The following is a 16646-nucleotide window of genomic DNA, read 5'->3' as shown; positions in this document are numbered from 1 at the left end:
ATCTTTATAGAGTATTATTCAATTTGATTTTGCCTGCAGGGTGAGGTACGTAGCAGCCTGGCTTCCTATTCACTTTGTATTTCAGGTTCTCCTAAAGTTGCTATCTTACCAGTGGTAACATTACAAATAGAAGCTGTCATTCCAGGCTGTGACCCATTTCCGAGGTCTTGAAATTCAATGGTACCTATATTTGTAGAAAACCGGGCTAAATTGTGATTATGGAATTCCATAAAAATATTAACAGCTATTAGCATAAAATGGAGTTCTTAGGAATATATTATGAAAAGAAGAGGTTGGAAAGTTTAATTCTCATGAGCTTCATGGTAAACCAACTCTATTTGCTGATTACTTTGTACCTTGGACAAAAGCCATGTGTGTGGAACACATTTTACGATATCATTCATAACTCAGAACTCTTTACTGAACCGCAACACTCTTTTTTTAAAATCGTAAATGAGATTTGTGACCCAATAATTATTCTTTTAATAATCCCCAGTGATGTATCATGGGGTCCAAATTATCAGTGGTTCTCTACACCCCTTTAGGCTCGAATGACCCTTTCTCAGGGGTCACATATCAGACATACTGCATATTAGATATTTGCAATATGATTCATAACAGCAGCAAAATTACAGTTATGAAGTCACAATGGAATAATTTATGGCTGAAGGTCACCACAGCATGAGAAATAGTGTTAACGGGTTGCTGCATTAAGAAGGTTGACAACTACTGGTCTAAATAAGTATAGACATAGTTCCCACTTTTAGAAAATACATAAAGTTGCAATTAACTGAAACAAACAAGGAAAAGCAAATTATTCTAATAGATGAGATTTAGCTTTCACAAAGTACATATAATAAATCTAATAATTTTCTAATACATATTTCTAGACAAATTTTATAAGTAAGAATGTACAAATTCTCATTTCTTATTATAAGTCAAAATAAACCCTTTTCTCCCTAAATTGCTTTTGGTCCAGGTCTTTTCACACAGCAATCGCAACCCTAACAATATTTTTGTCAAGTCCATATGTATATCCATACCCACAGCATAGACTATTTTAAAATTATTATCATTTGTAGATTTAAGCACATTAAAATCTTTCCAGGCAGTGAAAAGATATGCATGCAATACCAGCTACTCAAAGTTAATTCTGAAGACTACCACAAGATCCCTATCATAGAAAGGTGATTAAGATAGTATTATTATTTCCGTCAAGTTAGTGGCATTATTCCTGGACAAAGAACTCAGAGATGATGGTGGACACAGGCTGCCTTGTTTTAATGATTATATTGAACAACTTAATTTAATGGAAAGATAAGCTTAAATATGATTTGGATAAACCATGCATTTATGAGTGTCATAATTAAACACAAAGATATCTTTTAGGATTTTCTTTTTATAAACTATCTGGTCATCTTCAAAGTTACTTGCAAACAATTCATTTCACCGAACTCAAACAGAAACGTTTATTTTCATCCCCATATTATTAACCTTCCACGGGCTCTGTCTCCCACAGCTCTCTCAGCATTCCTAGAGTAAATGTAGATCAAAGATAAAAGTGACTGAAGGTTATTCAATCACAAATATGCATAGAACTACAGCAGGGAGGGGTCAGGACCTCCAGGTTGGTCTGTGTATCGGGGCTCATGAGCGAGGACAGTGCTGAATACTTTTGACAGTTTTCCCCTAGTGTGTTCTGTCCTATCCCAGACCTCAGACACCCTTTCTTGGCTAGAGTGACTGCTTCCAGAAAGTAATTTTGGATTGAATTAGAGCTTTCTGAAAGAGACAAAACATACTTTACAGTAGGCAAATTGAATTTCTCTGGTTCAGTGCCTTGCTGTGCCACAGTACCTCTCAAGGAGATTTTCACATTATTGAGAGCTGGTAGATTTCCTTGTAAAATAGCCGCAGGCAGCGCAGACACATTCTGTGCCCGATTCTTTGTCTGCCATTTCTCCAGGAAGTATTGGTATCTCTCTTTAACATACACACAAAGCTATTTAAATGAAGAATACAAAGAGACGATGCCAATTATTGTCACCTTTGGCTGTGGATTCATAGAACACATCAGGGCAAGGGCTCACCTTTCACACACAGTATTGTAGAAATTCAAGGTATGTCTGATGGAGTGTAAAGAAAGACTATTTACTTGTCTCCCACCCAACTTTTAGTGGTGATCTACTAAACTTCTTTTGATTAGCAATCCCGTGGGATACCAGGTACATTTGCAAAGAGATGATCTCTACTTCAGTTCCCTTTGTGGAACACGATAAGAGGCAAGATTTTAGTGATACATAAATATATCGCATTCTAAATATTTTTACTCAAATAGCCAGACAAGTGTGCTTTGAGTACACCACAGACAACTCTGGCGAATAGCTTGCTGGCAGAATGGAGGGAACTGTCAGCGGTTATCACAATCAACAATGCATATTCCAGTCTCCCAGTTTATTCAATAATGCATTTCTATTTAAAAAGGTTCAAGAGAAGTGGGAAAAGGTAGTTTTGTTTAATTTACTAACAAAACCAGTGCGTTAAACATCTATTCATCTTGGTATTATGCTATTTTCTTTTTCTTTATGTTATATTGATTTTCCTTTCTTTAATACTGCATCTTGCTGGTAATTCCACTGTCATGCTAGACCAGAAGAAGCATGCTCACGTCTTTCTACTTCTTTTACCTGTGAACAAAAGTTCCTTCCCTGCAGTAGTTTATACCTTTTTTTTTTTTTAAATAAAACATCTCAGGTAAAAATTCATTCTAGGAGAGAAATAGTCAGGGTCATTAGGTACTAAAGAACATTCATTTTGACATACGGCAGACGATGGCATTTAACAGGAAATATGGAGTTCTCTGTGTGAGTCTTCGCTCCAAAGCTTCCTCAGGCTTGGCGCCTCAGGAACAGCTGTGATCTCAAGCTCAGCCTGAAGAGAACAGAGCCATAAATGTAAGTTCCCACTACCATGAGTGGAGGAGCTTCTGCCAGAAGCAGCTTTCTCACCATGAAGACCCCACAACCACTGCCAAATTAGAAGCTGCCTAGTGAGAAGTCAGTGGGCATGAAATCTCTAGTGATTTTGTTCTTGTTCACTGAGCAACCAGGAAGCATATGTGACATGCCCATGAAAGATGCCATGTGGCTGTGCCATAGGCCCGTGGGGGTGGCCTAGTGGCCTCTCTGTTCAAATCAGTCTTTGGGGCTTTGGCTTATTATTTGAAGTCAAATCTAGGGTATTTGGAATATATGGAATAAGAAAATGGTTATGTTGTATTTCTGTTTTATTTTCTTTGTTTCAATAGCTTAGTTTAATTAGGTTTTGTGGAGCAAGACAACAATTGAACTATTCTGTTTTTATTTCCCTCTCATTTCTTATATATATAAATACGGGTTTAACACAAAACTTTAGATACAACAAATCAAGTATATCTAGCATTGTAAAAATATCTCTATACATAGAAACTTCAAATAAAATTAGAATGGGAATGATTTTCTCCACGTTCAGTTAAGAGACAATAGAAGCTTCAAGGGTGTGTCTTAAGTTCTAACGAACGTTGTTTTCCAGGCATGCTGACCAAAGTGGCACAGAGATTTTAACAGTGACAGTTTACATGACTGATTATGCATATTGCAATGGGTGAGCTTGCATTTCAGGTAATACTGCTCAAAAGAAAAGCCTGAGAGTTGTTTTGCTTTGTTCAGCAGCCTGGAGGTCTTCGGCCCAGGCCAAGTGAACAATACAAGTTTCAGTTTTACTGCTTTGAATATTCATCAGTTATTTGGAACACTCCTGCTGAGAATTATCATCATAACAACAACAGCACTATAATAGGGCAGTGCAAAGACACCCCTGAGAATCAATTACAGCAAAGGTCTAAGAGAAGCCAGTTTGCTTTCCTTTCTTTTCCCTGGTTACAGGGACAGCTGATGAGATAATGAGACCCAAAACATTTGCTAGGATTTTAAGAGAAAATAAAGTAAAGTTCAGTTGGACTATAATATTGCTAAAGAGATATTGCAAAATTGGAGACCTTGGTCTTGGTGTCTCTGAGACCGAGACATGGTCAGTGCAGTCTTGTGCCTTATTAAAGTGAAATACAATTCAGTGAGCTTGCTCCCATCAAAAGAATTAGTAAGTAAAATCATGGGTAATGTCCTAGTGAAACTTTATTGGAAGTGGTCTGAATAGTGTCGACAGATATTAAATAATTATTCTCCTTTTGTCTTTCTTTTATCTTTCTTTTTGGTTTGCAGATTTTTATTTTTTTTTAATTGACTTTATTGAGTTATCCATTTTTCTGTTCCCCTCCCTGCCTTTCCCCTCCCCTTCAACCCTCTTCCATGGTCCCCATGCTCCCAATTTGCTCAGAATATCAGTATGGCAATTTCTCAGAAAATTAGGAAACAACCTTCCTCAAGACCCAGAAATACCTCTTTTGGGTATATATCCAAAGAATTCTCAATTGTCCCACAAGGACATGTGCTCAACTATGTTCATAGCAACATTGTTTGCCATAGCCATAGTCTGGAAACAACCTAAATGTCCCTCAACTGAAGAATGGATAAGGAAAACAGGGTACATTTACACACTGGAGTACTACACAGAAGAAAGAATAATGGCATCTTAAAATTTGCAGGCAAATGGATGGAGCTAGAAAACATCATAATGAGTGAGGTAACCTAGACACAGAAAGACAATTATCATATGGACTAACCCCTAAGTGGTTTTTAAACATAAAGCAAAGAAAACCAGCCTACAAATTACAATCCCAGAGAATTTAGACAATGAGGACCCTAAGAGAGACATATATGGATCTAATCTACATGGGAAGTAAAAAAAAGATACTAAATACTTTTAGAGTGATTTATAGACCTAGAAGACACTAATCTCAGAAAAAGAATCTAAATCTATAGGTGCAGATCTTGCTTTCATATTCATTTGTTCTTTCTTGTTTTTAAAGAAAACAAGCTATCTTTTTCATTTTACATACCAACCCCAGTTCCCATTCCCTTCCCTCTGCCCATTCCTTCTACCTTCTCCCACAATCCATCCATCATCCACTTATCAGAGACCAGTAAAGCACATTGCTTCAAGAAAGGTCCAAGACCCTCCCTACTGTATCTAGGTTGAGCAAGGTATCCATCCAGAGAGAATGGGTTCCAAAAAGCCAGGACAAGCAGTAGGGATAAATTCTGGTGCCACTGCCAGTGTTCCCTCAGTCTGTCCCAACCATAAAACTGTCACCCACATTCAGAGGCTCTAGTTAGGTCCTATGCTGGTTCCTTGCCTGTCTGGCTAGAGTTGGTGAGCTCCCATTAGCTCAGGTAAACTATTTTAGTGGGTATCCCCATCATGGTCTTGACCTCTTTGTCCATACTCTCATTCCTCTGGCTCTTCAACTGGACTTTGGGAGTTCAACCCAGTGCTCTAGGGCAGGTTTCTGTTTCCATCAGTTGCCGGATGAAGGTTCTATAGTGACTTTTAAGAAAGCCACCAATTCGATTACAGGGCAAGACCAGTTTCGGCACCCTCTCTACTGTTGCTTAGGGTCTTACCAAGGGTCATCCTTGTGGATTCCTGGGCATTTCTCTAGTGTCGGGTTTCTTGCTAGCCCCATAATCGCTCCCTCAATAAAAATATATTTTTCCTCACTCTACTTCTCTGTCCTTCCTACATCTGGATTATTCCATTCCCTCATGTTTCCCTCATCCCTCTCCTTTTCTCCTCATCCTCCCCTTCCGCCTTCCTTTCTTCCCTTACCCCTAAGCTCCCAATTTTGTCAGGAGATCTTGCCTCTTTCCTCTTCCCATGGGGAACAATATATGTTTTTCTTAGGGTTCACCTTGTTAATTATCTTCTCTAGGGTCATGGAATAGGTTAATTATCCTTTGCTTTACAGATAATATTCACTTATGAGTGAGTACATACTATGTTTATCTTTCTGTGTCTTTGGTACCTCACTCAGGATGGTTTTTCTAGTTCCATCCATTTGCATGCAAATTTCAATATGTCATTTTTCTTTCACTGACTAGTACTCCATTGTGTAAATGGCCAACATTTTCTTTATTGGTTATGCAGTTGAGGGGCATCTAGGTTGTTTCCAGGTTCTGGCTATTACAAATAATGCTGCTATGAACATTACTGAACAAATGTTCTTGTAGCGTGATTGAGCATCCTTTGGGTATATGCCCAAGAGTGCTATTGCTGGGTCCTGAGGTAGGTTGATTCCAAGTTTTCTGAGAAACTGCCATACTTATTTCCTTGTTCTCATATTCTTTAAAGATTAAATATTCAATAGATATTTAAGAAAATGAAACACCAAAGAAAACAATAATTATATCTTAGTTTCTTTTTCTTCCCAGGAGCAGAAGGTGTTTTTGTCCAACTTGTCAGAAACTGTCATACCTCTTACTCACTAAGCAGATATGAATAATTTTTGCTTCTAATGTAAGTGTTTGATTTCTCTTGACTTAGTTATTTTTCATTATCCAAGAATATATATATATATATATATATATACCTTTGTTTTCTTTTCAGATGTTGTGAGCACACTCAGCTTTTTAAATTTAATTACCCCTTTCTTTTAAACCATCCTCTAGTCCCCCCTATTTAAACTTATTGGCACAATTTATAGGTATGTTGCATTATCAATTTGTACAGTTCTCAAGATACTGAAAAGATTTTGCTGATGTTATAGATATGATCACCTCTTCCCAATTCCACTACATTTTTAGCTCTGGGAGAAGAATAAATACCATACTCTTTAAATGGTTTTATGAATCAGATCTGTTTTAAATTTACTAGATACTCAATGTATTAATTAACAAGTTAATAATGCATTGAAAATTTATTAAATAAATTTATTCACTTTGTACTTCTTAAGTATTTCTTCAGAGAATTCAGTGAATATAAAGAAACATTTATTTGTAGCTAAACAACTGTGGAAAATGATTAAATTACCAAAATATTCTTATAAAATATACCTATTTTTTCCATATAAGTATACAGCTATAATAAATAACACAATGCAATTTTCTCTGACAAATAGAATTGACACACCATTATTACTTTATTAATTGAAACACAAAGATTCTTTGCCATACTTTCAAGAAATTACAGAAAAATTACATAGATTAAAAATAATCACTGATTCAAAAATTTGAGAAGTCAAATTTGAGACTAAGTGATAAAAGAATTATGTATCAATCTTTGAAAAATGACTGACAGGTTCAGTAGACAAAGGGTGAAACAAGAGAATATGCTTTTAGGCTTAAGTTAAGGTGGAATTCCCTGTGACAGTATGAGAGAAAAAAGAACTACAGTTAGATCTTCTGTTGTTTGTTGGATTTGTAGAAATTTAGTGACATCCTTATAAAAATTGCATGTCATTTACTATACATTATTGAATTTAACATTTGGTTTGTGCATGAACATACATCAGGAGGGCCAGGATGCTAGGTCCTTAAGAACTGAATATACAGAAAGATTAATCATGAGAGACTAATCCTCATTTTACCCTTCTGTCATCACTGAAGAATCTGCTTGCTGCTGTAGGACTCACTGGAGTAACGTAGAAACATTCAAAAGCTTCAGATTATTCTGATGACTATGAAGCAGTTCCCTACAACAAACCTGGCCTTCAAACAGTGCAGGATTTATCAAATAATCTGAGTGTCGGTATCATGTACAATGGGGCCATCTGTGTGACAACTTAGTGGACAAGAGTCAATCTCTTCCATAAAGGACATAAGTTGAGTATTTTGACTCTTCATTATATGAAATATATATAATTTTGTTTTAAGTTTACTTACACACATAAGGGTGTATATGTGTGTGTGTGTGTGTGTGTGTTACATGTGCACATACCAAAATTTGCATTTGTATTAATATTTATCCACTGCATTTCTGTATGTTTTGTACTTACTGTACTGGCATATCTTCCTAAATTCGAGTAAGGAAGAAATCAGATATACGGTGGGTACGGGCACATGCATGCATGGTTTTTGTTCTTTGCCCCATGACTTCAATACAATTACAAGGCATGTAATTCTTTTTTTTTTCCTAATGTAGTTTGGACAAAAACAGATTCTCGATGTAATTGTATATTTGTGTTTTCTTCTTCCTAACTCTTGTGGGTTTGTATTTTTCTCTCTTATTTGACTATGCCACAAACTTTTCAAGACTATTTTCAACACATCAGCTATGCATTTTCTGAGATATAGCCCAGAGTTCATTGGTAGGGCTTTCTGGCACAGTCCTAGAAATATGTCAGAAGAAATTATTGTTCATCCTTTACAGAGATGACCTCAGGAATGTTCTTGGACCAGTCGACTTAACCCAAGAATCTGAAGCTGATGGGTTAGAACATTGTTTGCTCATGAATGGACTCGCCCTTCAAGTTCTGTTTTGTGATGTCTACACTCTGGTTGATAAACTGCGCTTCATAAATATAAGTTGCCCTTCATCACATAACAAGACAATATGAGGTTGAGCACTTCCCCAAACTTGTTTCAAAAAGGGAGCCTCAGGGGAGGATATCAGGTCACAAAAAGAGTACTTGAAAGCTGCAACCTTAGGGATTGTATGAGTTTAGTGAATATAAATTCAAGGTTGGTTATCATTTATAAATTCAGACTCTCATTGTCTCTAATAAAACAATCATTAAATTTGCATTAATTATTTCTTCATTTTCATCACATTAGCATTCTTTTCTAGATTTAATCTAAGGGATACCTTTATCTTTCTGGTATTGCTTGTTCACAGAAGTATACTATTATAAATTTTACTCCGTGTAATTACAATTTTCCTAGTTGTATAATTCTTTAATATTATTGTCATTTGTTATAAACTATTCAACTATCATTTGCTTTCTTCCTTGACCCAGGTAGCTGAATGGGATGTCATCAAATATTTCCTTGTATTTTATTAATATTTTACCTTCTCATTATTCTTAAAAATTTCTGAGTCCAGGTGCTTTTCACTAGGAAGGTATTTATTTAGTTAATATTATAGTTAATCTTGAATTTCAGTGTTTTCTTTTTTTATCTCAGTGTTTCTTAAGACCTGGACTCAAAACTGACACATCTTTCTGGGTGTGTTTCTTAGAACATTTGCATAAAAAATTACCTGAAGAGAGAAGCTCATCCTCCTTGTTGAGTAACATCTTTCAATACAGCATGACATGAAGAGGTCCATGGGTATAATAGATCCAGTGTCACTAAGATGTCCCTAAAGAGCCTCCTTCCATGGCATGTGGGTGCATTTATCCTGTGGTGGCTGCTATAGCTGCTGCTGTTCTTTTCTGACATTCATACACCAACAGAAATGAAAGACCACTGACTTTCAGGAAACCCCCGGTTCTTCAGTGCTAGATTGGTAGTAGTGGCGCATTAAATTATTCATTACATCAACTCTGTTTCCTTAGGGAACCCTGACTACCTCATAAGAACTTGGCATCAGCACCAGCTTGCACCTGCTTTTCACAGAAAGGGAAAAAGAAGCACATGACTGGGACTAATCACATCAAAAAACTGCAATTCGGAGAAATAAGAGGGATTAATGGACTCATTTTAAAATAAGAAATCACCTTGAGCAAACCCTTAGGGATTTTATTAACATGTTAATGCTTCTGAGGGCACACATCTATGATCTAATAGCCTCGTATCTTACTGCTTCTCAATATCATAATGCTACCAGACTTCTACTATAAGATCACAAGGAAAGTAACCACACCTACCCATTACATGCAATAACTGTGCAATATATTCACATTGTGAACAAATAATGTTTATTTACATGATTTTGCTTCATATGTTGAAGTTTCTTAAATTCATGATCAGTTATCCTAGCATTTGACAGACATTTTAAAATAAGATAACTTTCTCTTTTCCATGTATGGAGTAGAACTTATAGAAGTCCACTGTCTTAGTTAGGGTTTCTATTGTTATGAAAAACACCATGAGCAATAGAAACTTGGGAGGAAAGGGTTTATTTGGTTTACACTTCCATATCACTCTTCACCATCAAAAGAAACCAGGACAGGAATACTGGGCAGGAACCTCGAGGCAGGAGATGAGGCAGAGGCCATGAAAAGGAGGTGTTTACTGGCTTGTTCATCATAACTTTGTTCAGTCTGCTTACTTATAGAACTCAAGATCACTAGCCTAAGGGGTAACACTATCCACAATGGACTGAGCCCTCCCACCTTGATCACAAATTAAGAACATCCAAGATGTCTCTTACGGGGGCATTTTTTTTTTCATTGATGCTTCCTCAAATCTGATTTCTTTAGTTTGTGTCAAGTTGACATAAAACTAGCCAGCTCATCCACAGGTTGGAATTATGAACTCTGGTATGTAGATTCTTATCTTTAACTCACATCCTTCAAACATTCAGAAGCAAGTACTACTATGGTTATGCATAATAGAGAGAAGAGCCTTATTTGCACTTCACAGTCCTTTCTTTAAGATTCAGAATTTAACAATATGCAGAGCAGCCACAGTGGAGAGAAGTGGGGAAAAAAAATGTCTCAGTGAAGTTAGTTATAATGCTGTGTGAAAGAAACTTAAACCATGCACACCAACACAGTAGGTGTATGTTGTGTGAGTTCCAGGAAAAGAAAGAAACTAGAGGTCCTCTGAAAGCTTAAGGTTATAAAAGAAAGGGAAATCAGAAAATTATCTGGATTTTAATATGGACCCAACTTCCTTGTGTTTGGAGTACTGTGATAGAAAAAAGGCCAAAAATCCAGGGGAAAAATATGGACAGACATGTCAAGGATAGCCAGGGTATCTTCCATAATAATCTAAATATGTTCCCTTTATAAAGCCAAAAATACAGCACCAATTTCCATACCCACTTGCTGATCCTGTGCCACACAACCGGACTGCTCAAAGAATGCTGTTTTTTGAGCTTGCTATCCCAGAGACATAGAAGAGAACATCTGTATCTTTTATGATAACATATTTTATAGAATAACAACAAATGTTCAGGGTATACTGTTTTGATTAGCAGAGAATCCCACTTACTGTAATAATCTGGTGATGGCCGATGTAAATACAGTCTCTTTTAGTCTAAACTTGTTTGCTCATAACTCTGATACCACATAAAAACTGTATGCATAATTCTGCTTATGTGTGGCTTAAAGAATGAATATAAATTTAGGAGCAAATAGAAGGATGTAGGTGATGTTACCTACACCTACATCACATCAAGTGCGTTGATGTGATGGTCATACTTGATTTTCAACCTTACAGTATCTGGAGTGAACTACAGTCCAGAAATGAAGGGCACACTTGGAACCTGATCTTGAGACAGGAAGACAATATGCTTTTGATCTGGATCTTGAGGCTGAAAGACCCAGACTGTTGTTTCATATCTTGAGACAGGATGACAAAGACTAATCCAGACCTTGAGGTGAGAAGGCACACCTCTAATCTGGGACACATCTTCTGATGGAAGCCAATAAAAGGACAAGTGAAGAAGGCAGGGTTCATTCTTCCCCTGCTTGTCCTGGCCTTCTCAGCACAACCATCCCTTCATTGGTATCAGAATCTACTTCTTCGGAATTATAGCATATAGAGAAGACAGCTGAGACACCCAGCCTTTTGGGATTTAGCAACTACTAGATCCTTGGATTTTTCATTCAGAGCTAACCATTGTTGGACTGCAGTCTGTAAGTCATTCCAATAAATTCTCATACACACGCATGCACGCGTGCGTGCACACACACATACAAACACACAATCCAATCCTAGAGAAGAGATGGAGTAAACTGCAGAAATGAACGGGCACGACAGGTTTGCACAGGAAAATGAAATGGATCAGGTGGAGAAAGAAAGTGGATAGACAGACAGTTGTCCAGTTGACTGCATCCATACTAGATATTAAGCCAAACTCAATCTCATGGACAGTTGGAAATAATCTGCTTATGGGTTATGGATAAATACATCAGGTGTCAGATAATGTATTTGTGGGGCTGCCCTAAGTACCCACAACTTTTTAGATTTCAGAAGGAGAAATTATGTCCTTTTCTAGGCATGGACGGTTCAATAAGTACTTGGACCAGGTTTCCTGAAAAGATTTCTTAACATCCATGTGTTCCTACCATCTCAATTCCAATAAATGTATGGGTTACACTCTTTCTACTCCCATAAATAAGTCCTTTATCAACTTGTGCAGCATTGGCGGTACCAGATTTCTGTTTGTGGTTCTACTGAGGCCTACCATCACCTCTATTCTCAAATAGAGAATAGTATCAAAAAATGATTGTAAAATGGAGTTTATCAAGACAAGACACAGCATGAAAAAAAAATAAAGCCTTCCCAAATACAGAGTGATGTAGAGCAGGGCATAGCCTAATAACCATAGCAATTCACTGTACAAATAGAGTCTTATATTTGCCTCATATTTATTTATTTAACCAGTACTCATGTAGTTGTCTGAAATTCTTTATCAGCTAAACAACCTTCAAGTGAAAATCATTGTAAATGAGATATATAGCCTTCTGATCCCTATAAACCTCTGAATTTCAAAAAAAAGACTTCATTATTAATAACCACCTGTAATGGTAAATTCTGACTTGACATCAATATGCATAATGCTACCATTCTGAAATAATAATGAAATCATATTCTTGCCATCCTGCATTTTGCTATGTGTGAATCAGGAAAGAGATAGTTTGAGGCTTAGAAGTGAAATGATAGTGTAGCTTTGTTGGAATTTGACTGTAATGGGGTATTAGCTCCTAGATTGCTGCTTTCCTCATATTACAGGAGCTCAGGCAATAGATGCATATACTACAAAAATCCCTAGAGCCATGTGTATTCTTCTGTTATGATAATGTTACCATTAGTTTTGATTGCTTTTGACTATAGTTTCTGCTTATAAGAATTGCCCCAAGCAAGAAGTTTAGTTTTGTTCACATTTCTCTCCTTAATTTAAGAGAGTGTTTTTATTTCACTTTTATTTGAAATGAGTTCCTGTGCTGTTATTATGGCATTTTATGTGGCTTGTCATTGTAGTAATCAATTTTATATTTTCTTCACGCCAGTTCAACATTCTGCTCATGACAAACACTTTGTCATATTTACTAGGGTTCTTGTCATACATAGGAAAACACTTCCTCTATTTGTTTCTGAAATTTTCTTTTTCCCTTGTTAGTAATTTTGCTATCTCTGTATCAATGTTCTGGCTGGCTGCAATTACAAGTTTTCCCAACTGGGAGCTTGTAGCATTTTCTCAGTCCCTTCATCACACTGATCTGTTTTGATATGAGTTTCTGTTGTCTCACCTCTGTGTTCTGCATTTTTGCCACGCTTTGTCGAAAAACAACTGTCTAAATTTGAGAGGATAGACATTTCTTTATTGTGCATTTAATCAAGTACAAACTTTTAGGCTAAAATCTTATAGCTGTTGCCTAATGATTCTAACAAAATGTTATGTGCAAAAATGTCAAAGGCAAAAATCACTTAAACTTAAGTACTGAATGATAAACTAATGGTTCCAAATGATATAAACTAATATTAAAATATATTATTGTTTTTTTCTTTTTTGCAGACAATTCAGAATGTGAGGAATATAGAAGTACATATTTAAGTGGGCCTGCTTCTCCACTAGGACCAGTTTTCACAATCTTCACCAGTTGGTTCTATTTTCTTATGACTTACTGACAAAAAAAAAAATCTGTTGTTCAATGTAAGAGCTGTGGAAATAGTGTTCCTAAATTTTGAGTCAATTTTAACTAGAAGCTATTTAAGCAACAATTTTGAGCAAGTATACTTATAACAAGAATTATAAAATTGCACTGAAAGCAGAGTAGTCCCTCTTCCCACACGGCCAAAGCCAAAACCAAGGCCTTGAAAGCCAAGAAGGCAGAACTGAAAGGCATCCACAGCCAAAAAAAAGATGTGCACATCTTCCACTTTCCAGTACTCCAACACCACGAGGCTCTAAAAAAGCACAAATACCTTCTAAGTGATCCCAAGAGAAACAAGTGTGATCACTATGCCATCATTAAGGTTTTTCTGAACACTGTGTCAGCCGTGAAGAAGATAGAAAACAACAACATACTTGTATTCTTTGTGAATGTCAAGGTCAACAAGCACCAGAACAAAAATTGTGAAGAAAATCTAAGAAATTGATATGACCAAATATCCTATAAAGACCTGAAAAACAAAAGAAAGAGTATATTTGGCTACCTCCTTATTAGGATGAAGTGGACATTGCCATTAAAACTGGGATCATGTAAGAAGAGTCCAGCTGGTTAATTCTAAATACACATTTCTTATCACCATAAAAGTATAAAACATCATTTCTCTTAACCATTTTTGTTTATGTGTATGAGTATTTTGCCTTCACTTGTGTACATGTTTGTGCCTGACTCCAAGGAAATCTAGAAAAGGTGTTGCATCGACTAGAACTGAACCTCTACTAGAACCAGATGGTTTCTAACTATCTTGTGGATCCTGGGAATTGAAATCAAGTCTTTCAGAGGAAGAGCACGTATTTTTAAGCTCATGTCACACTTAAGTTACTGGTAAGGGAGCCTTACACTTCTACACAACAAGGCAATTTAAATTAAAGACACCCAAGTTTTTAAATCGGTAAAGCTTTAGGTCACAGCATCTGGAAGGTTGGTCAAGACCACTGTTTTAGATCATAACTGAGAACACATTTAGACTTCTTCTCAGTCATAAAGAGGATAATGTATAATATCAAACTACAAGACTCTAAGATTATAAATTTTTTTTGAGGATGGATATTTATTTAGTGGATTATGGAAGGGAGAAGAGCAGAGAGAAGAGCAGAAACAGAGAAAGGGAGGGAGGAAGGAATTATGTACATTAGATTGTTCTGTGAGGTATTGCATTAATAAAGTTAATTGATGTGGAGACCAAGTCTAATGTGTCTGAATTATTATGGGCAAAGTGGTCTGAACTATTCAAGAAGCAGGAAGAATGCTTTGCACAGAAAAAAATTTCATGTTTTTATGATGCTGTGTATTATGTTTTGGACAATTCTTGAGGGTGTTCATCTTAAGGTAGGTTGCTTTGTTCAGAAAATTATTTTGAGAATCCTTTTACATTCATTAGACTGTGTTAGCATTCTAATTGATATAGAATTGGAAGGAGGAAATGAGATTTATACCCCACCCCCAAGAAATGGGATTTTAAATAGAAAAAAAAAACAGGAGTGAGAGAAATGGTTCAGTAGTTAAAATTACTTACTGCTATTGCATAGGATCCCATTCAATTTCCAGAACATTGTCATCAAACTCTCAGCTGCTTGTCACTACAGAGGGCTCCAATGCATATGCCCTCAATGGGCACTAGTACGTAAGTGTATACACAGTACATCATATCATTTGCATACAGATAAAACAAACTTTCTTGTAACATGAAGGGGCTTGCTTGTTGGGGTTTATGTCCTGCCCAGTTCCCCACAGCCGCAAGCCCCCCAAAAAAATCACACAGAGATCTTCATTAGATTATAAAACTGATTGGCCCATTAGCTCAGGCTACTTACTAGTTCTTGTAGCTTATATTAACCAATTATTCTTATCTATGTTAGCCACATGGCTCAGTACCTTTCTCAGTGGGGCAGCTCACATCTTGCTTCTTTGGTGATTTGGGAAGAACTGCCGAGGGAGCTTCATGCTTCCAAGAATACTCCTGTTCTCATCACCCCACCTCTACTTCCTGTCTGGTTGCCCCACCTATACTTCCTGCTTGGCCAATCAGTGCTTATTTAAAACATGATTGACAGAATACAGACAATTCTCCTGCACCACTTTCTAATGCTTTGATAACATTTCTGTATTTCCAAAACCAAAAACCCAAACAAAATTAACTCTAATATTCCTATGTACAGTGAAACAACTTACCAAACCTATGTTGATACAAAGCCATTGCACTGGTAAATCTCTATAACATATTTACTGAGATCTAAGCCTCGTTGCCCAGTAACAATCCCAGCCTTCTGTGTTGTTCTATTAGGAACAGGAGTTGCATAAAACAGCAAGTTGGAGTTGAGACTCACATGAACATCTTACAGCTGAATAGCAGAACAGCAAAAAAAGAAGTTACAAAAGCATAGCACCATCTCTTCCCACTTCATTGTGGAATCCCCTTGTAAGATTTCTCAATATTATCAGATAAGTGTAAAGATTATGTGAGATTTAGTTCCCTGAAAGAAAATCTACAGTACACACAGCTGTGGATTTAACTTTAAATTAGCATTGATTGTATGCTTATTGGTTATTCTAAGTATTGGAACTAGAAAATTACAAATTCACAGGTAGCAATTTTGCTTTGCTTCAGAGAGAAGATTCTTGATTTAGACACCCAGCAGGCTATCAATAGGTAAATATAATAGTGTAGAAAATACAAATGTACTTTATTTTGGAGGTTATTGAAATTTCAAGGATAATATAAAAAGATTAAATTATGGGTTTTTGAAACATGTAGATACTAAACTAATAGCTGCCTGGCCAAAACACAGTGTTGGGATTAACACACTTTGCAGTTTTCCTGATATAATAGCCCCACTCATATTTATTGTCACAGTAAAATGCTCCCAATCTCCAAATTATTCAGGATGGATTGTAACTTCTCAGTTACATTTTATAATTTCATGATACT

The sequence above is a fragment of the Myodes glareolus genome, chromosome 1 (assembly GCF_982192425.1).
Source record: "Myodes glareolus chromosome 1, mMyoGla1.1, whole genome shotgun sequence".
Lineage (NCBI taxonomy): Eukaryota > Metazoa > Chordata > Mammalia > Rodentia > Cricetidae > Myodes > Myodes glareolus.
Note: the sequence above shows the minus strand (reverse complement) of the source record.